Below are 13,253 nucleotides of genomic sequence, written 5' to 3'. Positions count from 1 at the left end.
GGGTTTTTTTTACTCCCACAGTTCTTATTACTTTTTTTTTTGAAGAGAATAAAACCTAACGTGGCTAAACAAAACAGAGTCGGTTAGAACAGAAGGAAGACTCATATTTTTTGTAGGGCAGTTTGCTCTACAGACTTCCCAGGGCCAGGTGGGCCCCGGGAGGCTCCTGTCTGCATCTATACTGGGAACACTGACCCACACTTGCTGGGTGTCATCATAATGGCCATCTTCCCTACCTGGAGACAGGACCACAAGCAAAAATCAGAGCCTGCCTGGCTACTGTCCAAGCCCAGCCAACACTTGAAAACAGAAAGAACCCCTGAATTCTATTGTTGGCTGGGGAGTTGGTGTCACAATGGAATGGGGAGGGTGGGCTTGGATTGGTCAGAGTGGCATTCCACTCCATGGGCGCAACTGACCTCAGGCCCAGGACAGAATGGGGCAAGGTGGGTTGTGCAGATGGCCACATGAGCCAGGTCAGTGGCTTTGTGCCAACTGTTTCCTATCCCTAGAGTGCCCACCCTTCTCAGAAGAATCCCGCCCTTGCTGAGAGAAGTTCTGCTGTCCCTCCATACCCCACTTCACTGCCTGCTATGCCCCCAGCCCTCCTCATTTTACAGCTGAAATGGTTTGTCCCTGCCCCATATAGTTCTGCTCTGGCTCTGGGACATTCCTCTGCTGAACAGCTTTAGTCAGAGCTGTCTGTCTCGACCCATTTCCCCATGAAGCTCATCTGCTAGTTTTGAGGACAAGGCTTCGTCTTGTTTGGGATGTGGGGTGGAGATCAGCACAGGGTCAGTACCAGGCAGACCCTGAGGGGAACTGAGGGACTCTTGCTGGTGAAGAGGAAGCTCAGTTGCTCTGAGCAGCCTGAGCCCAGCGTTGCTGAGATCCTTCATCCCTCTGTTCAGCAGCAAGCCTTGCTTCCTGAACCTGCTTCCTGAACCTTCCTGAACCTGCAGTGAGAGAACTCCCTCCTCCTCACTGCCACTCAGAACATGGCCTAAAGAAGCAGGAACAGCAGTCCAGAAGGCTGGGACCTAGGCCTACCTGAGCCTCTGATCGCAGACCCATTATGCACACGGGATGCCGGCAAAAAGGATTCAAGGCATCAAGATATACTGGAAAAAAAAACATTGGAAATATTTGCTATATTTGAAAAAGGCACCAATGAATGAATCAATGGGAAACCTACCCACTACTACTACACAGCTTACTGTGACTTCAGTCACTTATTAGAGCTCACTTCTCTTGCTGTCTGGGTGGCAGATCTTCCCTCCCTCACCAGGCCTCCCAGATGTCTGCACATCACCTGAGCAACAGATCCCTGTCTCTCAGGCTCTCTTGAGTTTCACAGACTTAGCAGCACTGCTGGGGCCATAATACTTGAGCAGGTGGCACGGTGAGGACCCAGCATTCATCAGTGAGGCCTCTGATGATAAGGGCAGGAGTATCCCTTTGCCTTGGCTACAGGACATACAGGTCGCTGGTCTGAGCTTTGGGTATGAGAGAGCCCAGTGGTGGCTGAGACTGAATTTCCTGTAGCTCAGAGAGGCAAAGGTGCAGGGTCTAGGCAAACAGAGGATTTCTTAAACATATGAGTCTATGGGGCTCATGTGCCTGCCTACTCGTTACAAATGTTAATTTTTTTCTAAAATATTAAGAGGTCATTTCTGTTTCACTTGATGAGAAATTGAGAAAACTAGTAAATATCAGTGTATTTCCATTTGCCTGGGCTGAATGCTCAAGATAAATGGTCATCATTGTCCTTATCTGTAAGAAGAAAAACCCAGGAAGTTGGCAAGCAGGGGTCAGAAAGGCTACCACCTTCACTCTTCAGGGACAAGTTTTAGCTCCAAGTAGGTCCTGTGCATGTTCTGGGAACATAGAAGCTGGACTTTTCATGGTCCCAATATGGATGGTAGTGAGGGCCTGTCCAGGGCCCTGCGTAGGCATGTGGCCTGGACCGCCTATGTCTGGCACCAACCCTGGCTCATTAGAGAACCATTGGCCAGCACATTGAAAATCTCTGTGCACAGGAGAAACTGCAGAAGGAGATGAATTCTCTCATATCCAAAGAAACTTTGAGGCAAAAGCAAATACAATTTACTAGCTTGCCTGATGTCCAGGCTCTTTGTCCAAGATAGGGGAAATGGAGAGGCTAGGGGAGAAAAATACCTATCTTTAGCTGCTCCCAAATCTGAGAGCAAAGATAGGAGCAGAGGAAAGGCCAGCAGAAGCAGCACTGCCCCTGCATTTCAGAAAAACAGCTCTATCACGAAGCAGAAGGGCAGGGTGAGGGGTCAGTGAAAGATCGGGTGGTGGGCAGTTTGGGGAGCTGCCACATCATAGCTACTGCTATTTCTGAAGGAGGAGGAGCTGTCAAGAGGAAGAGAGGACCGAGGCATACAAAGCAGAGGATAGAAATGGTCACAGGTCGGGATGAAACACAGGCTAGGAAAGGCAAGCAGGAACATGAGGCACTTCAAATATCCAGTTGAGGTTGGTGACGACAAATTTATAGAAAAACAGACCTACATGGCATGTGACTCTATTAATGACCAGTCATCTGGGGCACAGAGATGGAACAGGCAGATAACTGCGATCATTTACTGCTCTGGTTTTGCTTGTTGAGCACAATCAAAGGCTAAACGGATTAACGTACAGCATTAGTGAGAGAAATTATTTCTGTCTCTCAATAGAAGTTAAAAAGATTTCTCCATTTTCTGAGTAGAGAGGTTCAAGGGAGGTAGGGAGACCATTAAAAGTCAATAGACCAGAGGTCCCAGTGAGGCTACAGATGGGACCATAGAGAGAATGTCTGTTTCCCTTCTCACCTTTTATGTTGTAGCCCTAACTCTCAGTGTGATGGTATTTACAGATGAGGCCATGGAGCTACTTAGGTGAGACCATGAAGGTAAGCCCCTCTGGATGAAATTAGTGGTCTTTTAAGAAGTCTGTCCCCATGCACAGTGCTGTGGTTTGTTTCTGGATGTCCCTCCACATGATCATGTGATCACGATGGGGCAGGCATTTTGAAAGTGGCTCAATCTAGAGTTTGCTAATTGTCTAGTGCTGGGATTGGGGATGTGAGTGCTACACTTTCGCTGGGGGGGGGGCTGCCTTGGAGCCAGATGATTATCCACTGAAACCTCCAAAACTGTGAACTAAATAAACCTTCCCCCCCTTAATTTTGGGCCTCAGGTACTTTGTCTCAGGAATGAGAGAAAAGTAAGACAGGCAAATGCTAAGGAAGGCAATGTTAGAGCAAGGAGTTAAGCCAGGAAGAGGGCCCTTCCCAGAACCTGGCCACCCTGGAACTCTTGATTTTAGACTTATGGCTACAAGACCCATGAGAAAATAAGTTTTTGCTTTTAAGCTACTTGTTTGTGATATTGTGTCATGGAAACTTAAGCTACGTTTGATGGGAATAATGGAGCAAACAGGCCAGAAGGGTCAGAGTAACATATTGGTTTTTTTACTACTCTATATATTTTTAAGATTTTATTTTAAACAGGGTAAAACTAAACACAATAAGGTAGATTAGAAGAAAACGTAAGTGACACAGATATCAAAGCAAGACAACAGCAGATCTAGAGTGGCTACCATCATGTCTTTTGTTCTAAACAGTTGTCTATATTTTCACATGCAATAAGTTTATAAAAAACAAAACAATATAAAACTGACCAGAACAGAGTAATAAAGGCATTCAGGCCTTCAAAACCAATAGGAAACTCAACAATGGTTACCGTAATGTCTCTCGTTCTCTTCAGAATAGCTGTCCATACCTTCATGTATGAGAGTAACATATCTTAATGAGAATTCATTCATCTGCCCATTTGTATGCCAGAATTTTTTTTTTTTTGAGGTTTTGAAAGTGGAGAGGGATTATTCTAAGGGGTTGGGAGGAGTTCGATGGCAAGGACAACCAGGAGTCAGGTAGCAGATTTTCAGCCGAATGGTGTGCAATCTGCAAATCAAAAAAGAGAGGCAGGTTTCCACAGTGAGTGTAAGGGGGGGGGGCTGCAGTGGGAGGGAGGGAGTAATGAGGCTCTCCCCAGCTCTGAAGCTGTGTGAGAATGTTCCGTTATAGCAAGGCACAGAGTGTTCTTCCAAGACAAGCCAAGGACATGGTTGTTGGCTGGCTTTAGAGCCACAGAGATGGGTTTGTACGATCTACATTGCTTGCTCCCCACAACTAGAGAAGATCCTATCCTGTACTCTCTCCTGGGCTTGACTATTTTGAGGACAGGGTACTCCAGGCTTGAGAGCATCTTGGAAACTGTACCACTGCCCTTTCTCTCAAGACTATCAGAGAATAAGCAAAGCCCAGGAAATATTCAAAATCCTTAATTCTGACACAGTATTGGGATGGGCTATGGGGATGAGAGAGGTAGGGTGTGGACAGAGGAAGGTCCTATCCCAGTAGTGGCTGGGGCTAAGACCAGGTTAAGGTGTATTAACTTTGTAAGCAAGACTGGTCTTATTTCTGTCTCCTCATGGGTCCTGGAATATTCAGGGATGTCTGAATATGCCAGGATCACAGATAGTCCAGCTCTTAGGAACCACAATTAGAAATATGAGCTGCTCACAATGGCCACCTTTGGGCTGGAAGATTTTCCTGTAGTTGTCACCTCTTTTTCTGGGCATATTACGTTTGGAGACCTTTAGAAGCAGAAGGCTGTCACTGGCTGTCTGGGAATTGATCCCTTGGTAGTGTCCTTCATTGTCCTCCCTGCTCAGAGTTGGGAGAATCTGACCCACGCTAGTCTCTGGTTTTATGGAGATCTTTATTAGACATTAATAAAAAATGAGTTAACAGTTTAGACGGAAACATGCACCTCTGGGAGAGGGGCTGCTGTTGTGAGGCTCAGCTTCTGAGCTTAATAGTAAAAAAACCTGCTCACTGTTGGCAGGATTTCTGCTCCAGGTCCCTGATGATATTCTTCAGGCTCTAGCCACATGTCTCTGCAACAGGGCACAGAGAGCACCAGCCCCATTGGGGAGGCTGTCAAAGATGAGCATGGGGAAGGCCATTTGGTACTCGTCCCAGATGATCACAAGTTAGGTGATGATCCCTCCAATTCTTGAGAAAATGCTCACCAACCCAATGCCAGTTTGCCTAGAGGTAAAACTTAGTATAGATTTTTGCTTAATAGTGTATGAGATGGTGTCACTGGAAGAGCCTTCATAACTTTTAATAGGGATTTTATCAGTTTATTTTGTTTTTAATTCCCAATTTCCAATATTTTAAAAAATATTTAGGTAATCTTTTCACTTTTCTGAAGTCCTGATGTCTACAGATTTATTAGCTCTCTCTTATGTCAATTTTTTGTGACATTATGATGTTTAATCTTGATTGTCAGTTTCATTGGTGTGTGAGATGGCCAGGAGATTAGTAAAGTACCCTTCTGGGTATACCTCTGTGGGTCATGGGAGTGTGACCTTAGGGACTATATTTGGTCCCTCACTCCTTCCTCTCTAGCTCTTCCTTGCTTTCTGATTCTGACTGCTATGATATGAACAGTTTTCTTCTGCCATGATGTTTGTGCTTTGGAGGCCACTGACCATGAACTGAAAATTCTGAAATCATGAGCTAAACTATTGTGCATGTTAGGTATTTTGTCCCAGCAACTGAAAGATGACTAATATAGAACATTGTTGCTGCAGAAATAGGGTAGTTGCTATGAGTATACCTAACTATGTGGTTCAGAAGAATTTGACACTGGTTTGTGGAAGAAAAAGTTTGGAGATGCGAGCTTGCAAAGCCCTCAAATGCTAGAAGCAGAATGTTGAGCAATTTTGGTGGAATGTTGACAGAAATGTGGATAGGAGGCTTGTGAAGCTTCTGATGGGAAGTTGGACCATATCGAGAATTGAACTAGAGCCCATGTGTGTTGCATTTTGGCAAAGAATTTGTCTGTCTTGTCCATGCCCTAAACCTTGTGTGAATATGAGTTTAAAGCACTGAATTAACTGATCTGGCAGGGAAAATTTCAAGGCAGCCAATGTTCAGGTTGTGGCATGCACAATACTGACTGCTTTTTAATGATTTATAGTAAAAATGAGAAACAGGTAAAAATGATCAAGATGTGATATGTGTATGTACAAATTCTCCAAGATGAATGTAATTATCATGTATCACATATACTATTAACAAAAAGTAAACAATTGAAAATATTAAAAAATATATGAAAAAGTTGCTTTCTGTCATAAAAGAGATGACTGTACTGGGTGTGGTAGCACATGCCTGTAATTACTGGACTTGGAAGGCTGAGGCAGGAGGATCATTATGAGTTCAAGGGTAGTCTATACTGAAAAGTGAGTTCAAGCCACATCTGAACTGCATAGTGAAACTGTCTCAAAAAATTTTTGTAAAGCTGAGGCCAAAATAGCTGTAGTTTCTGAAGAGACTAGTGCCATTAAAATGAAATCAAGTAGTTTTCAAAAGAACGATAGGAGAGTTATCTTGAGGGAGTCTCAGGAATTGGCCAGATCCCAACTATAACAGGTTCCGGGTTAAATGAGTGTAAAGTTGTTTAGGGCTTTGCTTTGGGAAGCTAGCCCCTACGTGTTCTGCTCACTCAACGATGCCAGGGGAATTTTTTCCTATATTCAACAATCCAGCTACCCAGAAACCACTAGAGGATGGTCCATGGGGGCCTGGCTGCTGCTTGTGTTGGCAGCAGACAGTGGTTTGTCTGCTGTTTGCGATGCGATGTTTGTCTGTTTGTGATGCTGTTTTTGCAAGTAGGAAGAATATAAGAGTTGTAATATGAGGGAGTCTAACAAGATTTTGAAGAAGGGCCTGGGAGGCCAATTAATGTATAACAGAGTTATAATCTCTTCTGGAAGCCCCTGAGAGAGTAACCCATGAAACTCTAAGAGTGAGGCTAAACCTGCAATGGAGACTTCAGAAAGTAGAGAGGGGAGGAATAATAGATTGTGTTGAGGACAGTTGCAGACAGTGAGCAGAGCCTTATGAGTAGGCCACTGTGTAGCCACAGAGCTACAACCACTGGTTGTAGACCACAGGCATGGAACTATGGAATTTAATATTTGCTCTGCTGGGTCTTGGTTTGGTTTCTCCCTATTCTTTATTTATTATCCTTCCATTTTTTTCTCTTGGAATGGACATATTTACCCTGTGCTATTGCATTTTGGGATTATATAAATTTTTTTTGTACAGCAGCCTATAGCTACAAATTGCTTTGAGTTTTGCAGGAGACTTTGGATCTGGACTTTTGAGACTTAGTGCTTTCAGTTGTATGCAGGACACTTAACTCGTGTTAGGTGGGATTATGGCTTTTTATTGTCTCTATTTGGAGATTACATATGGTTTAGGGATGTATGTTTGGGTGTTAAATTGGCAAGGAGTGGACTTGTGATGTTTCCTTTTTTATTTTGAAAGTAGTAGAAATGCAACAGCACAAGACAGAACAAAGCCAATCGAGACAATGCAGTGAATCTGGTACAGGATTTCACAGTAGGATACAGGGATAGTAGTAATATGTACTATAGCATATCTCTTTAACTTCACAATAGTTGTGCAGTCAATTAGGTATAGCAAAATGAAACCAAAAATAGAACATTATAAAACCAATTGAATAGAGCATACTGAATACTGAATACTGAATAGAGCAAAAGAAACATAACAAAACAAAACAACCTATGCCTTCGAACAGAAGATAGAAGGAAATCTCCCATATTTGCTATACTGCGTATGATCATCCTCCCAAGAGATGCTGAGACCTCTATCCCCAGTAGCTATGGGGGGAAGGGGCAGGTGGGGGAAGGGTGCTTGATTTTCAGCCCGCGTGGCAGTAAGCTCACAGGTAATGGTTCTCCTCCAGGCCCAAGCTGCAGGTGCTTACCAAGAAAGCAGGTGAATAAGCTGCCTGAGTCCCTCAGTGGCCAGATCTCAGGAGTTCTGATCCCCCTCCTGGCCCACGCTGCAGGTGATTACCAAAAGGGCGGGTGAATAAGCTGCCCAAGTGCCTCCATAGCCGGATCTCGGGAGCTCTGTTCCGGACTTGTGATGTTTAATTTTAATGTGAATTGTTTTGAAAGATGTAGCTTGTTGATTATGAGGGTATAACTTTGGGGCGTATGTCTGCTCACTGGTTTTTTGTTCCCTGGATCTTTCTTGCTTTCTGTTTCATGCCTCCATAATGTGAGCAGCTTTCCTCTGTCCCTTCTTTCATGCCCTTCAGTTATGATATTTGTACCTCTGGGTCAGCAGACCATGGCCTAAAATCCCTGACCAAAATAGTCCTCTCCCACTTTGTGTAAATCAGGTATTTTGTTCCAGCAATAGAAACCTAACCATTGCACGCACTCTTTCAAGTGTACAAAACAAACAATCAAACACAAGCCAGGTCTGAAATAGTTGAAAACTTCTTATCCAGTTTCTTTACTTTGCCCTTCCCTATTTTTCAGGCATACCAAGTTGCCTAGTGCTCTTATATATACCATCTATTTCCCACTGCCAGACCTTTCTTTTGCCTGCAAAGAACTTCTATCTCATCTGTCAACTTTTTTTTTTTTTTTTTTTTTTTTAGTGTCTTCACGCCCAGTTCAAATACAACTCCTTGAGAAGTTACCAACTCCTTCCTTCATAGAAGGCAGCATATGTTAGGGCTTATGGCTCACTCACTCTTTTTTTTTCCTGCACAAGGGGCTAAGATTTTACCTATCATTGGGCTTCTTGGAAAAGGGGGACAAGGTGCTTCTTTCCTGACTCTTCCTGCACAATTAATACTTAGTGTATTAACTGGGCTTTGGCTAAATAACTTCACATGAACAATCCTGCACTAGCTGTGAACAGACTAGAGAAAGCCTAGAATAATCTGCAAAATTTTCTTGGTTTTAAGAGTGATAAGATAATATTTGGATAAGTGAGCAGAGACTTTTGAGCATGTATAGCCATGCCAACAATATTTGAAAGCTAATGAAAGCCAGAACCTATTATGAGAGTAATGTTGGAGGGGTCACTAAGAGACCAAAAATCTTCCAGCTAGGTCAGAGTGGGATAGGTCTAGAGACTGGGAGACTGCCTGGGCTATCTAGCTCTTCTGTGGAGTGGATGAGGTGGAAAATCAGGAGAACACCAGATGTGTTCTTATGCTGCTGGTATTCTGGAAGTTATGATCTCAAATTAAAAAGTTAATACTTTACTTTGGTTAAAACATTGTTTTTGAATTAATTTTCAAATATGTGTAGAGGGAAAAGTGAATGTTTAAGCTCTGGGCTCCAGATTTTAAACCATAAAAAGGAGTGAGTCCTGTGTGGCATCCTGAGCCCTGGGAGAATTTAAGATCATCTCTCCCAGTAGTCAAGGATCTGCCCAGCCTCCAGCCACACTAGACTAGCCTTGGGAGGTTTTGCAGCCTGACTAGAGTATGCCCAGTGACCTTCTTCAATCAGGGGAGTTGAGGGCACGTGAAGTGAGTTCCAGGGCATTGGTCCTTGCCCGGGGAGAACTTTGGACCATCATCCACAGTGGTTAGGTGCCCGTCCAGCTTCCTGGAACACTGGAGGTGGCACAGGAGGGGCTGAGAGCCTGAGGGACCATGCTCAGCAACCTCCGTTTAGTCCCAGGAGACCAGGGCATAGGAGATGATTTCCAGCACACCCAGGGGAAGCTTTGGAACAACACTTGAAACATGGAAATACAGGAACATGACAAAACAAAAGACCAAAGTGCAATCTCAAACCTCCAGTCCATTCCTCCACTTTTGTTGGGGGGTTCTTTTTGCATTAAGTTGGATGTGTTTCTTGATCCATTCTGCTAGTCTCTGTCCTTTAATTAGTGAATTGAGACCATTTACATTAATGCTTATAACTTATATATTGGTTTATTGTTGACATGCTCTGTCTCTGCTGCTGTATCTTTACCTTCCCATTCTGTCTAATTGTCTGCCTTGCTTAGTGGGTTTTTCCTACGTGTATTGAGAATGTCTTTCAGCATTCTTTGCAGGGTTAGTTTGGGGATCATGAAGTTTTTCAGCTGTTCTTTGTCATGGAAGTATCTTATTTCACTATCCATTTTGAAGGAAAATTTTTCAGAGTACATCAGTCTAGGTTGGAAATCACTTTCCTTTAGGACCTGAAATACTTCATTCCATGCCCTTCACTAATTAAAAGACAGAGACTAGCAGAATGGATCAAGAAACACATCCAACCATATGCTGTCTACAGGAAACTTATCTAACCAAAAAGGAAACTCATAGACTGAAAGTCAAAGGATGAAAAACAATACTTAATGCAAAAAGAACCCCCCCCCAAAGTGGAGGTACCTATTCTGTTTGCAGACAATGTGAACTTCAAACCAAGAATGATCTGAAGAGCTAAATAAGGTCACTATGTACTAGTTAGAGAAAAATTTTAAGAGAAAGAGATAACAATCTTAAATATACATGCACCAAATTCCAGAGCATACAGCTATGCAAAGCAAGTATTACCAGAAATGAAAAATCAAATAAGCAACAACATAATTTTAACAGGAGACCTTAATACACCACTGACACAAAGGGACAGATCAACCAGACAGAAAATCAGAGAAGAAATAACAGAACTGAATCACACATGTGAACAAATGGACTTGATAGACATATTCAGAGTGTTCCATCCACTAACATCAGAATACACATTCTTCTCAGGAGTACATGAGAAATTCTCTAAAATAAACCATATACTAGCCCACAGAACGTAATTAAATAAATGCAAAAGAGTTGAAATTGTCCCATGCGTGTTATTGGATCATAGTGCCATGAAACTAGAAATTAATGATAAAAGAAACTGCAAAATTTCCACAAACACATGGAAATTGAATAATACACTCTTGAGCAATCAGTGGGTCACAGGAAATTAAAGAAGAAATTAAACAATATCTGCAAGCAAATGAAAATACAAATACAACTTACTGGAATTTGTGGGATGCTATGTAAGCTGTCCTTAGAGGAAAATTTATTGCACTGAGTTCCCACATTAGGAAAACAGAACAAATACAAATAAACAACCTGATGCTACACCTCAAACATTTAGAGAAAGAAGACCAAGTCAAGCACAAAGCCAAAAGAAGGGAGGAAATTATAAAAATCAGAGCAGAAATTAATGCAATAGAGACTAAGAAAACAATCCAAAGAATCAATGAATCAAAGAGTTGGTTCTTTGAAAGAATAAATAAAATTGATAAGCCCCTAGCCAACCTTATTTTAAAAAGAAAAGAAAAAGCTCAAATTTATGCCATAAGGAATGAAAAGGCAAAATAACTACAAATTCTGTAAAAATACAGGAGATCATCAACACCTATTACAAAAACCTCTACTCTCACAGGTTTGATAACACAGAAGAAATAGATTCCTAGAAACATAAGAAGTAATAAAGCTAGGTCAAGAAGATATAAAACTGCGAATAACCCAAGTTATATTAATGAAATTGCAAATGTAATTAAGTCTTTACCTACAAAGAAGAGCCCAGGCCCAGTGAGATTCATTCCAGAATTCTACAAGAAACACAAAGAAGATTTAATGCCGACACTCCTCAAACTCTTCAATGAAATTGAAAGAGAAGCAATCTTCCTAAGTTATTCCTGGAAGCAAATATTACTCTAGTACCAAAACCTAAGATAGACCCAAATAAAAAGAACTACAGACCAATCTCCCTGATGAACACAGATGCAAAAATCCTCAATAAAATTTTGGCAAATAGGATGCAGCAAATCATCAAGAAGATTATACACCAAGACCAAGTGGGATTCATCCCAGGCATGCAGGGATGGTTCAACATTTATAAATCAATAAATATAATTCACCATATCAATAAGCCCAAAAGTAAGAATCACATGATCATTTCTATAGATGCAAAAAAAAGCGCTTTTGATAAGGTCCAAAATTCATTCATGATAAGAACCTTACAGAAAATGGGAACATATGGTCTTTACCTCAATATAATAAAGGCCATATATGACAAACCAACAGCTAGTATCATACCAAATGGCCAAAAACTAAAGGCCTTTACCTTAAAATCAGGCACAAGGCAAAGATGTCCCTTATCACCGCTCTTACTTAATATAGTACTGGAAATACTAGCTAGAGCAATTAGACAAGAGAGAGAAATAAAAGTGGTAAAGTGAGGAAAAGAAGTTAAATTATCATTTGCAGATGACATAGAAGACCCCAAAACTCCATTGAACGACTCCTAGATATAATAAGTAAATTCAGCAATGTAGCTGGATCCAAAGTCAATACTCAAAATCAATAGCATTCCTATACACTAACAACAAAATCACAGAGAGAGAAATAAGAGAAGCCACATCCTTCACACTAGCAACCAAAAAAAAAATGAAATATTTAGGAATTATGAAAGATGTGAAAGATCTATATAGGGAAAATTATAATACACTGAAAAAAGAAATTGAAAAGGATGTAAGAAAATGGAAAGACATCCCTTGCTCATGGATAGGAAGAACAAACATTGTGAAAATGGCCATTCTCCCAAAACTGTTAGACAGATTCAATGTAATTCCAATAATAAAATACCACCAACATACCTCATAGATCAAGAGAAATCACTCCTAAAATTCATATGGAACCAGAAAAGACCTAGAATAGGAAAGACAGTTCTACACAGCAAAGGCAAGGCAGGAGGCATCACAATCCCTGACTTGAAGTTATACTACAAAGCAAATGTAGTAAAATCAACATGGTACTGGAATCAAAACAGAGCTGAAGTTCAATGGAATAGATTAGAAGATTCAAGCACAACTCCAAATACAAATTCAAGCACAACTCCAAATACAATATCCAAATTGATAAAGGGGCCAAACTTGTTCACTGGAAGAAGGACAGTCTCTTTAATAAATGGTGTTGGAAAAACTGGCTCTCCATATGCTGAAAACTAAAACTAGACCCATGCCTATCACTATGTACTAAATTAAAATCTAAATGGATCAAAGATCTGAATATTAAAACAAACACTAAATCTATTGGAAGACAAATTGGGTAAATATCTTGAAGACATGGGGATAAGTAGAGAATTCATGAACAGGAATCAAACTGCACAGAAAATACTTCCCAGAATCAATAACTGTGATCATGTCTTATTAAAAAGTTTCTTCACACCAAAAGAAATCTCCAGCACAGTGAAAAGAAAATCCACAAACTGGGAAAAAACCCTTAGTGAACTGTCCCTCAGACAAAGGACTTCTGTCTAAAATATATAAAGAATTTAAAAAAATCAGACCCCCAAAA

Source organism: Cavia porcellus, unplaced genomic scaffold, assembly GCF_034190915.1.
Source record: "Cavia porcellus strain 051 isolate PalLab524CR breed Dunkin Hartley unplaced genomic scaffold, mCavPor4.1 scaffold_13, whole genome shotgun sequence".
Classification (NCBI taxonomy): domain Eukaryota; kingdom Metazoa; phylum Chordata; class Mammalia; order Rodentia; family Caviidae; genus Cavia; species Cavia porcellus.
The sequence above is the reverse complement of the archived record's forward strand: the minus strand, read 5'-3'. Positions refer to the sequence as shown.